At 47.0% G+C, this 16,198-nt stretch overlaps 1 protein-coding gene across 4 annotated transcripts in view; it reads left to right on the top strand.

The window, feature by feature from the left end:
• The first annotated feature begins 237 nt into the window (after positions 1–237).
• Positions 238–16,198, top strand: part of CPXM2 (carboxypeptidase X, M14 family member 2) — a 211,417-nt gene continuing 195,456 nt past the window's right edge. For 3 of the 4 annotated variants that reach the window (XM_029610606.1, XM_029610602.1, XM_029610605.1), the window contains exon 1: positions 238–290. The gene's annotated coding sequence lies outside the window, so the exon portion shown is untranslated. Of the gene's footprint in view, positions 291–2,559; positions 2,578–16,198 lie in introns of those variants that run through there. The other variant, XM_029610603.1, reaches the window with a different exon arrangement.

Genomic DNA, 16,198 nt, shown 5'->3' with positions numbered 1-16,198 from the left:
GGGGGCTTTGCAGGGCTTTGGGGGTGCTGATGCTGGCAGCACTGCTGGACTGCACATACAGGAGCCCCTTTGAGAATCATCCTGACTACATACAAGAGATTCAAACTGCACAACGTTATTACTCCTATCTGGAAGAAGAGGATCTGTTCCTAGCACCAGAGACTACAGAGCAAGAAGAAGCCCCCCCAGGACCCCGAGGCCCCCAGGGAAAGGCAGGAGAATAAAGCCAAGGACCGCAAATAAGAAGGAAGAGGCATCGAACCCGAATTATCAGGGTTTACCAGCAACAGGTAACTGAATATTAAATCTACTGTAACTACAGTCTACACTTCTCTGTAACTGAGTACTAATCCCCTCTCACTACAGCCAGGATTATCAGGCTTTACCAGCAACAGGTAACTGAATATTAAATCTACTGTAACTACAGTCTACACTTCTCTGTAACTGAGTACTAATCCCCCTCACTACAGTCAGGATTATCAGGTTTACCAGCAACAGGTAACTGAATATTAAATCTACTGTAACTAGTCTACACTTCTCTGTAACTGAGTACTAATCCCCTCTCACTACAGCCAGGATTATCAGGCTTTACCAGCAACAGGTAACTGAATATTAAATCTACTGTAACTACAGTCTACACTTCTCTGTAACTGAGTACTAATCCCCCCTCACTACAGTCAGGATTATCAGGCTTTACCAGCAACAGGTAACTGACTATTAAATCTACTGTAACTACAGTCTACACTTCTCTGTAACTGAGTACTAATCCCCCTCACTACAGTCAGGATTATCAGGCTTTACCAGCAACAGGTAACTGAATATTAAATCTACTGTAACGCAGTCTACACTTCTCTGTAACTGAGTACTAATCCCCTCTCACTACAGTCAGGATTATCATGCTTTACCAGCAACAGGTAACTGAATATTAAATCTACTGTAACTACAGTCTACACTTCTCTGTAACTGAGTACTAATCCCCCCTCACTACAGTCAGGATTATCAGGCTTTACCAGCAACAGGTAACTGAATATTAAATCTACTGTAACTACAGTCTACACTTCTCTGTAACTGAGTACTAATCCCCTCTCACTACAGCCAGGATTATCAGGCTTTACCAGCAACAGGTAACTGAATATTAAATCTACTGTAACTACAGTCTACACTTCTCTGTAACTGAGTACTAATCCCCCCTCACTACAGTCAGGATTATCAGGTTTACCAGCAACAGGTAACTGAATATTAAATCTACTGTAACTAGTCTAACACTTCTCTGTAACTGAGTACTAATCCCCTCTCACTACAGCCAGGATTATCAGGCTTTACCAGCAACAGGTAACTGAATATTAAATCTACTGTAACTACAGTCTACACTTCTCTGTAACTGAGTACTAATCCCCCCTCACTACAGTCAGGATTATCAGGCTTTACCAGCAACAGGTAACTGACTATTAAATCTACTGTAACTACAGTCTACACTTCTCTGTAGCTGAGTACTAATCCCCTCTCACTACTGTCAGGATTATCAGGCTTTACCAGCAACAGGTAACTGAATATTAAATCTACTGTAACTAGTCTACACTTCTCTGTAACTGAGTACTAATCCCCTCTCACTACTGTCAGGATTATCAGGCTTTACCAGCAACAGGTAACTGAATATTAAATCTACTGTAACTACAGTCTACACTTCTCTGTAACTGAGTACTAATCCCCCCTCACTACAGTCAGGATTATCAGGCTTTACCAGCAACAGGTAATGACTATTAAATCTACTGTACTACAGTCTACACTTCTCTGTAATTGAGTACTAATCCCCTCTCACTACAGCCAGGATTATCAGGCTTTACCAGCAACAGGTAACTGAATATTAAATCTACTGTAACTACAGTCTACACTTCTCTGTAACTGAGTACTAATCCCCTCACTACAGTCAGGATTATCAGGCTTTACCAGCAACAGGTAACTGAATATTAAATCTACTGTAACTACAGTCTACACTTCTCTGTAGCTGAGTACTAATCCCCTCTCACTACTGTCAGGATTATCAGGCTTTACCAGCAACAGGTAACTGAATATTAAATCTACTGTAACTACAGTCTACACTTCTCTGTAACTGAGTACTAATCCCCTCTCACAGTCAGGATTATCAGGCTTTACCAGCAACAGGTAACTGAATATTAAATCTACTGTAACTACAGTCTACACTTCTCTGTAGCTGAGTACTAATCCCCTCTCCACTACAGTCAGGATTATCAGGTTTACCAGCAACAGGTAACTGAAATATTAAATCTACTGTAACTACAGTCTACACTTCTCTGTAAATGAGTACTAATCCCCTCTCACAGTCAGGATTATCAGGCTTTACCAGCAACAGGTAACTGAATATTAAATCTACTGTAACTACAGTCTACACTTCTCTGTAGCTGAGTACTAATCCCCTCTCACTACAGTCAGGATTATCAGGTTTACCAGCAACAGGTAACTGAATATTAAATCTACTGTAACTACAGTCTACACTTCTCTGTAACTGAGTACTAATCCCCTCTCACAGTCAGGATTATCAGGCTTTACCAGCAACAGGTAACTGAATATTAAATCTACTGTAACTACAGTCTACACTTCTCTGTAGCTGAGTACTAATCCCCTCTCACTACAGTCAGGATTATCAGGTTTACCAGCAACAGGTAACTGAATATTAAATCTACTGTAACTACAGTAACTCCCTCTCACTACAGTCAGGATTGCACTGAACCCCACTGCAGGAACCCCCATCCTCAATGTGAGTACTAATCCCTCTCACTATAGTCAGGATTGCATGTATCCCACTGCAGGAACCCCCCATCCTCAATGTGAGTACTAATCCCCTCTCACTACAGTCAGGAATTATTGCACTGTACCCCACTGCAGGAACCCCATCCTCAATGTAACTGAGTACTAATCCCCTCTTACTACAGTCAGGATTGCACTGAACCCCACTGCAGGAACCCCCATCCTCAATCGGAGTACTAATCCCCTCTCACTACAGTCAGGATTGCACTGTACCCCACTGCAGGAACCCCATCCTCAATGTAACTGAGTACTAATCCCCTCTCGCTACCGTCAGGATTGCACTGAAACCCCCACTGCAGGAACCCCATCCTCAATGTACTGAGTACTAATCCCCTCTCAGTACAGTCAGGGTTTATTGCACTGTACCCCACTGCAGGAAACCCCATCCTCATGTAACTGAGTACTAATCCCCTCTCACTACAGTCAGGGTTTATTGCACTGTACTCCACTGCAGGAACCCCCATCCTCAATGTACTGAGTACTAATCCCCTCTCACTTCATCAGGGTTTATTGCACTGTACCCCACTGCAGGAACCCCCATCCTCAATGTAACTGAGTACTAATCCCCTCTCACATCATCAGAGTTTATTGCACTGTACCCCACTGCAGGAAACCCCATCCTCAATGTAACTGAGTACTAATCCCCTCTCACTACAGTCAGGGTTTATTGCACTGTACCCCACTGCAGGAACCCCCATCCTCAATGTAACTGAGTACTAATCCCCTCTCACTTCGTCAGGGTTTATTGCACTGTACCCCACTGCAGAAACCCCATCCTCAATGTAACTGAGTACTAATCCCCTCTCACTACAGTCAGGATTGCACTGTACCCCACTGCAGGAACCCCATCCTCAATGTGACTGAGTACTAATCCCCTCTCACCATAGTCAATGTTGCACTGTACCCCCACTGCAGGAACTCCATCCTCAATGTTAACTGAGTCAAATTTCCTCTGTAATCACATTCAGTATTGTACTCTTCTCCACAGCAGGAACTCCATCCTCAATGTAATGGACTAGTAATTCCTCTGTAATTCATATTCAGTATTGTACTGTACCCCACAGCAGGGACCCCTTCCTCAATATAAACTGAGTAGTAATCACTAAGTAAACACATCAGTATTGTACTCTACTCCACTGCAGGACACCCATCCCCAATATAAGTGAATACTAATTGTCCTCTAACCACACTCGGATAATTGTACTCCACTGCAGGGATGCTGTCCTCAATGAAACTGAGTACTATTCCCCTGTACCCCAGTCACAACTTTACTGAGCCTCACTGCACGTGCACATACTCAATGTAATTAAGTACTTATTCCCCTGTTATCACATTGAGATCTGTATGTACCCCACTTGCAGGGACCCTATCCTCAATCTGAGTATTAATTCCCCTCTAATCACAACTCCACGCAGGTGTCTGTCCTCAATCTGAGTATTAATTCCCCTCTAATCACAACTCCACTGCAGGTGTCCTGTCCTCAATCTGAGTAGTAATTCCCCTCTAAGCACAACTCCACTGCAGGTGTCCTGTCCTCAATGTAACTGAATACTAATTCCCCTGTAATCAAAGTAATTACTGTACTGTATTGTAGGAACCCCATACTCAGTGTAGCTGGGAACTAATTCCTGTGTAAACACAATCAGTACTGTACTGTACTCCACTGCAGGAGCCCCATCCTCAATGTAACTGTTATAAATCTGCTGCCTGATGGGAGGAGCAATCAGATAGGAGTTAGGAATCTGTTCTGAATCTGCTAGGGAGTTATCAGTCTATGTTACAGTTGTGGGTGGATCCTTGGGCCAGTGGCAGATGACTATGCCCTCGAGGGAAGATCCCGAGAGGGACCACCAATCAGGCTCAGAGTATAGAGACAGACACACACTATTTATTTATTTATTTAACAGTTTTTCTATACCGACATTAAAATGCACATCACATCACTGGTTTACATTATAACAATGAAAGTAATGGAAATGGAAAGTTACAATGAACAGGGGAAGGGGTAACAGGACAACCAATATAGAGAGAAAAAGTAAAGGCAGAGGCGAGATTAATAGTGTAGTATAAAAGAGAGGTAAAAGTAATAGAACAAAACTATTACAAAATGCAGTGAAGGCATAAAATTACATATTTACAGTATTCAGCAAAAAATTCGTTTTGGATTCAAGGAAGGTTACATCTGTAGAGCGCGGAGTGGGCAGGCATGGGCAGGGGGCAGTGAGAAAATTAGTCTGGGAAGGCTTGGTGAAAAAAGCCAAGTTTTTAGCATTTTTTGGAATTTTAAGGGGCATGGCTCAAGGCGGAGATGGGGGGGTAGGGTATTCCAATGGGTGGGGCCCGCGATCGAGAAAGCACGATCTCTTGTGGCAGTAAAGACGGGCTTTCTTAAGTGGGGGGATTTGCAAGTGTGCATTTATGGTTCGTCCTAGAAGGTGTGGGAGGACTGGGAAGATTTGAGTGGTTCATTTAGCCATGAGGAGTTTTGATTGTATGTGGCTTTGTGTAAGATGGTATGGGTTTTGAAAAGAATACGGTATGAAATGGGGAGCCAGTGCAATTCCTTCAGGATAGGGTTATGTGGTCAGATTTCCGAGCATTGCTAATCATCCTAGCTGTCGCATTTTGAGTATCTGTAATGCCTGATAGTGGATAGGGGAAGGCCAGGTAGAGGAGTTACAATAATCAAGTTTGAAGATAGGGTAGCTTGAATGACAGTTTTGAGATCGTGTGTGTGGAGAAGGGGCTTGAGTTTTTTATGACCATAATTTTGTAAAATCCCCCTTTTAGACGGATGTAATGGGTTTTCAGATTTTAGGTGGTGTGTCGACAGGACGCCAAGAATTATGCACTGGTTGTTGGGAGGTAGGGATGGCAATCATGGGGTCAATGAAGGGGAGACCCTTGAGGACTGTTTGTTGGAATGAAAAGGAGTTCAGTTTTGGCGGCATTGAAAGCAAGCTGAATGGAGGTCAAGAAATTGTTGATAGAGAGGAGGCATTCTTTCCAAAAATCTAGGGTCACAGTTAGTGAGTTCTGGATGGGGGATGATGATTTGGATATCGTCTGCGTATATGTAGAATTTGAGGCCGAGTTCTGAAAGGTGTAGCAGAGGGGGAGGATGTAAATGTTAAACAGAGTGGAGGAGGAGGGAAGAGCCTTGGGGGACCCCCTGTGAGAGGGTGAAGTGGGAGATTCAAAGGTGCCTAGTTTAACAGAGAAGCATCTATTGGATAGGTAGATCTAAACCAAAGGAGGGCAGTGCCCGCAATGCCGATATCGGCGAGGCGAGAGATAAGCAGATCGTGGCTAATGGTATCAAAAGCCACAGAGATGTCAAGGAAAGCAATGAGAAAGTTTTTACCTTGATCAAGGTCGATAAGGAGGTAGTCGGTCAGAGAGAGTAGGAGGGTTTCAGTACTTAGGTTCTTGAAAGCCGAATTGTGAGGGGTGGAGGATCATTGTCATCTAGGTAGTCAGAGAGTTGTGTGTTAACCACTTTCTCCATGATTTTTGAGATGAGTGGGAGATTGGATATGGGACGGTAGTTGGCTGGATTTTTAGGGTCAAGAGAAGGTTTCTTGAGAAGGGGTTTGACAATTGCGTATTTAAGGGGATCGGGAACTGAGCCAGAAGAGAGGGAGCAATTAATAATCTCTGCTAAGGGAGGGGCGATGATGTTAGGAATGGAGAGGAGGGATTTTGTAGGTATGGTGTCAGAAGGGTGGGACGCGGGTTTGGATTTCCTAAGGATTGCCTCGATTTCCTTTGAGGATGTGAGTTCTAGAGTATTGAGTAGATTTTTTAGGGGGAAAGGAGGTGGATAATCATTGTTCAGGGAGGGGCCGAGAGGAGGGGTAGTCATTTGTGGGAGGGTGAGAAGGAGGTTGGTTATCTTGTTGTGGAAGAACTGAGCAAGTTCTTCACATTTCGAACTTGTTTCAACATCTGTGGTAGAGGGGGTGGGGGGTGAGATAAGGGCTGTGACGTAGGAGAAGAGGGCTTTGGGGTTGAATGTGTATTGATGGATTTTAGCAGCGTAGTAGTCACGTTTGGTATTTTGAATGGCTTGGCGGTATGAGTGTAAGTAGGATTTGTATGCAGAGGAGTGCTGTGAGATGGGATTTTTGCGCCACAATCTTTCTTTATGTCTGAGGTTGTGTTTCATTTGAAGCAGCTCCTTGGTGTACCAGGGTTTGTTGTTGGAGGTGGCGGAGCGTTGCTTGCATGTGATGAGAGGGCATATATCATTGGCTATGTTCTGGGTGAGATTAACCCAGGATTTGAGTGCGGTATCAGGGGTGGAGCAATCGAGTTTATTTAAAGATTCGGATAGAGCTGAGGACAGCTCATGGGATGTGCAGGATTTATGGTATGACATTGATTTGTTGTTTTGGGTCTGGTTGCAGGTGTTTGTAGCACTAACTGCGAGGTGGGATTCAATGATAGAATGATCAGACCACGGGACAGGGGTGCAGGTAGGGGGAGAGGTGATTTGGAAGCCAGAGTTAACGAAGATAAGGTCGAGGGTATGACCTGCCTTGTGAGTAGGGGCTGAGATAATTTGTGTGAAGCCTAGGGCCTGAAGGGCAGTCAGGAAGGTTTCACAAGATGATGATGGGGGGATAGCATCTACATGGAGATTAGAGTCACCCAGGAGGATGGCTGGCTTTTCATTGTTGATGCTATTGGCAAGGAGTTCGATGAGTGGAGAGGGATTATGTTCCAGGAGGCCAGGGGGTGCGTATATGAGGCAGATTTGTAGGACCGGGGATTTAAATATGGCGACTTCGAGTTTGGGAGGGGGGCTGCTTTTTATATGCGTGAGTTTAAGGCTTTTTTTAGCAATAAGGAGAAGGCCACTTTCCTCCTTTTTTGGGTCTAGGTATGGAAAAAATGTCATGTGAGTAGGATGGGAGTTGGTTTAGTAGGACAGTGTCCGTATCCTTGAGCCACGTTTCAGTGACTGCGCAGATTTCAGGATCGAGATCTTGGATAAGGTCATCAAGGAGGTGGGTTTTTTTTAGATAAGGACTGGGCATTGAAGAGGATGAGTGATAGGGTAGTGAGGCCGAGTAGTTGTGTTATCGGGGAGATAAGGATGGGGAGTAAGAATTTGTGCTGGAATTGATGGTATGGGGGGGGCGAGAGGGTGGTACTCTGAGCAGAGGGCGGTGGATGCGGGGGATGGGAAAGGATTTGGGTGAGGTGTTGGAAAAGGGGGGCATATTGGGGGAGGAGATGGAAGAGAAGAAAAAAGAAGAAAAAAGGAGGAAAGTGTATAGTGGGGCTGTATGTAATAAACAAAGGAGAGCGAGCACTAGTGGAGAGTTGTATGCAATGAGCCAGTGAGGGGATATTTCTCGGATGAAGGATTGGGAACGCACTAGTTCTTTTATTAAACTGTATAGTGAACCACCAGAGGTGGCAGTAGTGAGCTGGCAAGCCCGGCTGGGCTGTAGCCCTTCTGATACTGAAACAGCAATCCCTGGAGGTTGAGCTGAAGAGAGACTGAGATATAGTGAGTAGGCAGGGTATGCAGATGTAACACTCACACAATGTCCCAATGAAACCCAGGAGCTGGAAAGTATAAGAACATAAGAAATTGCCATGCTGGGTCAGACCAAGGGTCCATCAAGCCCAGCATCCTGTTTCCAACAGAGGCCAATCCAGGCCACAAGAACCTGGCAATTACCCAAACACTAAGAAGATCCCATGCTACTGATGCAATTAATGCAGTGGCTATTCCCTAAGTAAAATTGATTATTTATTTATTTAGGATTCTTATATACCGACATTCTTGTATGATATACAAATCATATCGGTTTACAATACAACAGAACAATCGCGGCAGAGGCGTTACATTGAAACATAAAAAAAAACAAACAAACATAGCGTCTGACAACATATAATATAATACAATCGAACAATCGCTGCTAAGGCGTAACACGAACCTTAGTGCCTAAAAGAACATAAATATGCAAACATATGTACAAATGCTAATATAGCATAATGGGGGTCCTAACGAACAGTGGCACTTTAAAGCTTTGACGAATAATAATCAACAATCACATGATCCGTGGATTTTAACTTTCTTGCTTAAGTAGAGTGGTAAGGGATGCCTTGGCGTGAAGAAGACACCGGAGGGACATGGAGGAGAAGTCCATTAATAGCCATTAATGGACTTCTCCTCCAAGAACTTATCCAAACCTTTTTTGAACCCAGCTATACTAACTGCACTAACCACATCCTCTGGCAACAAATTCCAGAGCTTTATTGTGCGTTGAGTGAAAAAGAATTTTCTCCAATTAGTCTTAAATGTGCCCCATGCTAACTTCATGGAGTGCCCCCTAGTCCTTCTATTATTCGAAAGTGAAAATAACCGAGTCACATCTAGGCCCTCGAGGAGCGAGTACCTGGTTCCAGGGAAAGCTCAGAGAGAACGATGGTAACTCACTGATGTAGCGGAGATAGTTGGTAGTGATGACTTCCAGGCAGAAGAGTATACGGAGCAAGTCTGGGAATGAGGGCCCTCGAGGAGCGGGTACCTCTGGTAAGTCCGAGGAGGCAGAGTTGCTGAGAGAGACAAAGCAAGTCCGATGTCAATCCTTGCTAACTCGATGTGTTAGCAAATACTGAGATCTAAAATATCCGTCGCGGGTGACGTCATCTTCGGGGGACGCTCCCAAGGTTCGCGCCATAGCCGGTACTTCAGTCAGGGCTGTGCCGCGCGTGTGCCCCTAGGCTTCCAGGAACATGGCGGATAGCGTCGAGCTGATCCGGGAACGCCCGAAGACTTGCGGCAGAAGGACGCTGCGGCAGCCAATCTTCCCGTGGATGGAGAGGGAGGTGCCAGAGATGTAAGGAGGGTGGAGAGAGGGCGTCGAGCACCGACAGACACAACAGTAACTAATTCCCCTGCAACCACAGTAGGTATTGTACTGTACCTCACTGTAGGAATCCCAGCCTCAATGTAGCTGAGTACTAAATCCCTGTAACCACAATCAGTAATGTACTGTATCCCACTGCATGATCACCATCCTCAATATAACTGAGTACTAATTCCCTTGTAACCCCATATATTACTGTACCATACTCCATTTCAGGAACCCAATCCTCAATGTAACTGAGTGCTAATTCCCCTGTAATCACAGTCAGTACTGTAGTGTATGCCACTGCAGGATCCCATCCTCAGTGTAGTTGAGTACAGATTCTCCTGCAGCTGTTGGAGGAGTGGACCCTTGAGCCGGAGCGAGAGATGATGACATCTACCGGGAAGGCCTCTCAGTGGGAACTCATCTCCGGGAGGTGGCGTAGGCGCTGAAGAGGATACACAGAGCTAGTTCCGAGGATCCGACCAGATGACTCCCCGAGGAGCGGGTGATCTATGAACGCAGGAGAGCCCCCAAGGAGCGGTTACTCAAAGCGTTCACCTGGCGGAATGGAACAAAACCATCACAGGAGATGGCTTGAAATCCAGTTGGAAGATCTGAAGCAGGAAGCGGAGAGAAGAGGCGAAGATCTCGGCCCCAAGTTAGAACTGACAGCAGCCAAGAGCTGGAGAAGCAAAGAGCCTCAAATCCTTGTGCTCTTGCCAAATCCTTGTGCTATGTGGAAAAGTAAATAACCATTCCTTATTTAGGTAGTCCCCCCTGCTCATGATTTTATAGACCTCTATCCTATCCCCCTCTCTTGTCCAGGCTGACCTGCCATAACCTGCTCAGCCTTTCCTCACAGGGGAGCTGATCCATCCCCGTTATCATCTTGGTCACCCTTCTCTGCACCTTTTCTAGCTCTGCTATATCTTTTTCAGATGGGGTGACCATTGTACTGAAGATGGAGTCTTACCATGCAGCAGTACAGTGCATTATTATTATTCTCCCTTTCGTTCTGCATTCCTTTCTGAATATCCCCATTTCCTGTCATTCTATTTGCTTTCTTCACCACTGCCACACACTGAGCTGAGGCTAAGGATGTTCCTGTCTTGTGCACAATGACATCAGGATCCTTTTTCTGGTGGTGACTCCTAATCTGGAACCCTGCATTGGGATTATTTTTCCTTATATGCATCACTTTGCACTTTTCCACTTTACATTTCTTCTGTCATTCACATGCCCAGTTCTCCAGCCTGGCAAGGTCCTTCTGCAATTCCTCAGTCTGCTTGTTTTTTTTAATTACTTTGAATATTTTTGGTTCATCTGCAAATGTAATTTACAGGTTGTAAGCATCCCATTTTGTCTTTTGTTGACATTTTTATTGGTTGTGTATTACTATTGTATATTGCTTAGGGCTGAGGTGCAAGTGATTGATACATTTAAATAAATACAGAAATTTAGTAACCTTGTGTTATGCAGAGAGTCAATAGTGGACCCTTGGGCCGGCTGATTAGAGACAAAGTCCAATAGTTGTTAATGAGCCGGGAGGCGGACCCTAGCTGGAGCGGATTGGTGAAGTCTTCGCCCTGGAAACCCGAGACCCCCCCAGGAGAAGCCCGTAGGGGTCCGAGTCGCTGGGACTTAGGAGAATTGTGAAGAAGTCCGAGGGTCGTGGCTGGTTGAAGACAAGGAGAATCGTGAAGAAGTCCGAAGGTCGTGGCTGGCTGAAGACAAGGAGAATCGTGAGGAAGTCCGAAGGTCGTGGCTGGCTGAAGACAAGGAGAATCATGAGGAAGTCCGAAGGTCGTGGCTGGCTGAAGACAAGGAGAACCTGGAACCGGAGCTGGAGTCAAGGCATGGCTGGAACAAGCAGGAACCAGAGCTGGAAGCAAGGCACGGTTGGGACAAGCAGGAACCAGAACTGGAAGCAAAGCACAGCTGGAACAAGCTGGAACCAGAGCTGGAAGCAAGGCACGGCTGGAACAAGCAGGAACCGGAGCTGGAAGCAAGGCACGGCTGGAACAAGCAGGAACCGGAGCTGGAAGCAAGGCACGGTTGGAACAAGCAGGAACCGGAGCTGGAAGCAAGGCACGGCTGGAACAAGCAGGAACCGGAGCTGGAAGCAAGGCACGGCTGGAACAAGCTGGAACCGGAGCTGGAAGCAAGGCACGGCTGGAACAAGCAGGAACCGGAGCTGGAAGCGAGGCACGGCTGGGACAAGCAGGAACCGGAGCTGGAAGCGAGGCACGGCTGGATCAAGCAGGAACCGGAGCTGGAAGCGAGGCACGGCTGGAACAAGCAGGAACCGGAGCTGGAAGCGAGGCACGGCTGGAACAAGCAGGAACCGGAGCTGGAAGCGAGGCACGGCTGGAACAAGCAGGAACCGGAGCTGGAAGCGAGGCACGGCTGGAACAAGCAGGAACCGGAGCTGGAAGCAAGGCACGGCTGGAACAAGCAGGAACCGGAGCTGGAAGCGAGGCACGGCTGGAACAAGCAGGAACCGGAGCTGGAAGCGAGGCACGGCTGGAACAAGCAGGAACCGGAGCTGGAAGCGAGGCACGGCTGGAACAAGCTGGAACCGGAGCTGGAAGCGAGGCACGGCTGGAACAAGCAGGAACCGGAGCTGGAAGCGAGGCACGGCTGGAACAAGCAGGAACCGGAGCTGGAAGCGAGGCACGGCTGGGACAAGCTGGAACCGGAGCTGGAAGCGAGGCACGGCTGGGACAAGCAGGAACCGGAGCTGGAAGCGAGGCACGGCTGGATCAAGCAGGAACCGGAGCTGGAAGCGAGGCACGGCTGGAACAAGCAGGAACCGGAGCTGGAAGCGAGGCACGGCTGGAACAAGCAGGAACCGGAGCTGGAAGCGAGGCACGGCTGGAACAAGCAGGAACCGGAGCTGGAAGCGAGGCACGGCTGGATCAAGCAGGAACCGGAGCTGGAAGCGAGGCACGGCTGGAACAAGCAGGAACCAGAGCTGGAAGCAACTAAGCACTGAAAGGAGCGACCTCGTTGCGAAGGCAAGGTAAGGGAGGCAGACGCCGGTTTAAATAGGCAGCCGGCGTCTGACGTCAAAAACAGGGCGGTTCAGCACTTCCGGGTGCTGGACCTACAAAGGCAGTCTCTTCGCTCGCGCGCGCGCGTTCCCCAGCGGGGGGAGGAGTCAGGCACGGGCCTCAGCGGCGTCTCCACGTGGGGAGAGCCGCTGCCACGCGGTCGGGTCGGCCCTGGAAGCAGCGGGACGCGGCGGGCATGGGGGAGCCGGCGAAAAGGTAAGGACCCGGTAGCGACCGGGACCGCAACACCTTGCTCATTACTCCCATTAAACAGCACGGTTACCAGTACAGAACTGTGATGCACCCCAATATTTACCTTCTTCTATTGGGAAAACTGATAATTTATCCCTACCTTCTGTTTCCTATCCACAGTAAGACTTCAGCTTGTACAGGACAGACAGCAAATGAGTCTCGGACACCCTTACCTGATTTTGGGGCAAAGGTCTTCTAGGCACATATCCTCCGATTCTCTTAGTGGCAAAGACTCTCTTGAAACTCTATGAGGACAAGGGGACTATGATCCTCATAGCCTCTTATTGGCCAAGACAGGTCTGGTTTCCACTCCTATGGGAGTTCTCCATTTGGAGACCAATCAGTCTGGGGACCTCCCCAGATCTCAATATGCAAGATCAAGGCAGGTTGAGACATCCCAACCTCTAGGTGCTGTTGCTCACAGCCTGGATGTTGAGAGGTTAGCTCTGCAACCACTCGATATTTCCGAAGATGTGTCTCAGGTCCTAGTGTCTTCTAGAAAGTCTTCCACTAGAAAATCATATGGAGTGAAGTGGAAGATGTTTTCCATGTCGTGTGAGCAGAAGGCCCTAGATCTGTTCTCCTGCCTTACACAAAAACTTGATTAACTTCTACACCTGTCAGAGGTTGGCTTAAAAACCAACTCTGTTAGAGTTTATTTGAGTTGAGTTGGCTCATACTATCATGGTGTAGATGGTACACCCATCTCTGTACAGACTATACTCATATGGTTCATGTGGGGCCTGCTTCAATTGAAGCCTCCTAAGACCTCCCACTGTGTCTTGAGACCTCAACATGGTGTTACCTCAGCTTATGAAATCTCCTTTTGAATAGTTGTGCACCTGTGACCTGAAGTACCTGACCTGGAAGGTCTTATTTTTGGTGGTGGTCACCTCAGTGTGCAGGGTCAGTGAGCTCCAGGCTTTAGTGATGAATCCAACTTAAACTAAGTTTTATCATGACAGGGTGGTCTTGCTTTGCACCCTAAGTTTCTTGCCAACATTCTTTCCCAGGCCCCATTCACACAAAGGTGAATGAGCCCTGCACAGTTTGGACTGCAAGCAAGCCTTAGCTTTCTATCTGGAGCAGACAGAAGGCCATAGACAGTCCACCCAACTTTTTGTTTCTTCTGAAAGGAATTGGCTGGGCATTGTCATTGCTAAACAGACACTATCCAATTGGCTATCAGATTGCGTCTCCTTCTGTTATGCCCAGGCAGGACTGCATCTTGGGGGTCATGTCAGGCTGCTCCCCAACATAAAAGGGGACCAAGAGACACATGGTAGGAGTAATAGATGGCCGGCGTCATCTTGTGCTCCTATCATGTGACAGGGGCTGACGAATGGCATCGATAGCCCCTGTGACATAGTAAGGGCAAAGGCTATCGGCGCCATTTTGATTACTGGCAGCCAATGGCCTGAGTGCAGGAGATTGCTCCAGGACCCCCGCTGGAGCACCAGGAACTTTTGGCAAGTCTTGTGGGGGTCAGGAGGGTGGGGGTTGTACTTAATTCAGTTTTAGCCGGGAAACAAATAAGAATTAATGCATGTACGTATCGGGGGCCCCCCTTGCCGAATGCAACGTATCTGCCCCTGACGAATACGAATCACGAATGCAATGTATGGCGTCCCTTCTGCACATCCCTAAAAGTTGCTTACCTGTTACAGGTAAGCAACTCTGCTTTACTTTTATCTCTGGTGGGCAGAGTAAATTTATTTCAAATGATTTTCCTCCCCACATGGCTGCATTTGCTTCAGACAATTCCAACTAAGTTAGGAGCCTAAATGTAGGAGTTCAGCTTTTTTTTTTGAATATTGGTCTTTGTCAGGGCAATTTTTAAAGGTATATTCTCTAGTGAAACAGTTTTATTTATTATTTATTTATTTATTATTTTTTATATACTGACATTTGATCTGAGATATCACATTGGTTTACATTCAGGTACTGTAGGGTAAAATACCTACTGAACGTCTCACATGTTCTTTTAGAAGCAGAGAGGAGGCAATTCCTGGGATGGAGAGTTGGGAGCAGTTAGCACAAATGCACAAAGTTATGCACACTCCACTATGCACTTGTGTAAAATGTGACTGGCATAAGCACTTGCAGAAATAGCAGAGGTAGGTCTGTGAATGGATTTTATCTGACCAGATGTCACCCCTGCAATGCCTCCCACTGATGTGCTTACAGTGTGTGTGTGTGTGTGTGTGTGTGTGTGTGAGTATGCATAATTCAATGTGTGTATCAGCTCCCCTGCCCAGACTTCACCCCTGCAATGCCTCCCACTGATGTGCTTACAGTGTGGGTGTGTGTGTGTGTGTATGTGTGAGTATGCATAATTCAATGTGCGTATCGCCTCCCACCGATGTGCTTACAGTGTGTGTGTGTGTGTGTGCGTGTGTGTGAGTATGCATAATTCTATGTGTGTATCAGCTCCCCTACCCAGACTTCACCCCTGCAATGCATCCCACTGATGTGCTTACAGTGTGTGTGTGTGTGTGTGTGTGTGTGAGTATGCATAATTCTATGTGTGTATCAGCTCCCCTACCCAGACTTCACCCCTGCAATGCATCCCACTGATGTGCTTACAGTGTGTGTGTGTTGTGTGTGTGAGTATGCATAATTCTATGTGTGTATCAGCTCCCCTGCCCAGACTTCACCCCTGCAATGCCTCCCACTGATGTGCTTACAGTGTGTGTGTGTGAGTGTGTGTGTGTGTGTGTATGTGTGAGTATGCATAATTCAATGTGCGTATCAGCTCCCCTGCCCAGACTTCACCCCTGCAATGTCTCCCACTGATGTGCTTACAGTGTGTGTGTGTGTGTGTATGTGTGAGTATGCATAATTCAATGTGCGTATCAGCTCCCCTGCCCAGACTTCACCCCTGCAATGCCTCCCACTGATGTGCTTACAGTGTGTGTGTGTGTGTGTGTGTGTGTGTGCATAATTCAATGTGCGTATCAGCTCCCCTGCCCAGACTTCACCCCTGCAATGCCTCCCACTGATGTGCTTACAGTGTGTGTGTGTGTGTGTGTGTGTGAGTATGCATAATTCTATGTGTGTATCAGCTCCCCTGCCCAGACTTCACCCCTGCAATGCCTCCCACTGATGTGCTTACAGTGTGTGTGTGTGTGAGTATGCATAATTCTATGTGTGTATCAGCTCCCCTGCCCAGACTTCACCCCTGCAATGCCT

Source organism: Rhinatrema bivittatum, chromosome 7 (assembly GCF_901001135.1).
Source record: "Rhinatrema bivittatum chromosome 7, aRhiBiv1.1, whole genome shotgun sequence".
Lineage (NCBI taxonomy): Eukaryota > Metazoa > Chordata > Amphibia > Gymnophiona > Rhinatrematidae > Rhinatrema > Rhinatrema bivittatum.
Note: the sequence above shows the minus strand (reverse complement) of the source record. Positions and strands in the feature narration are given on the sequence as shown.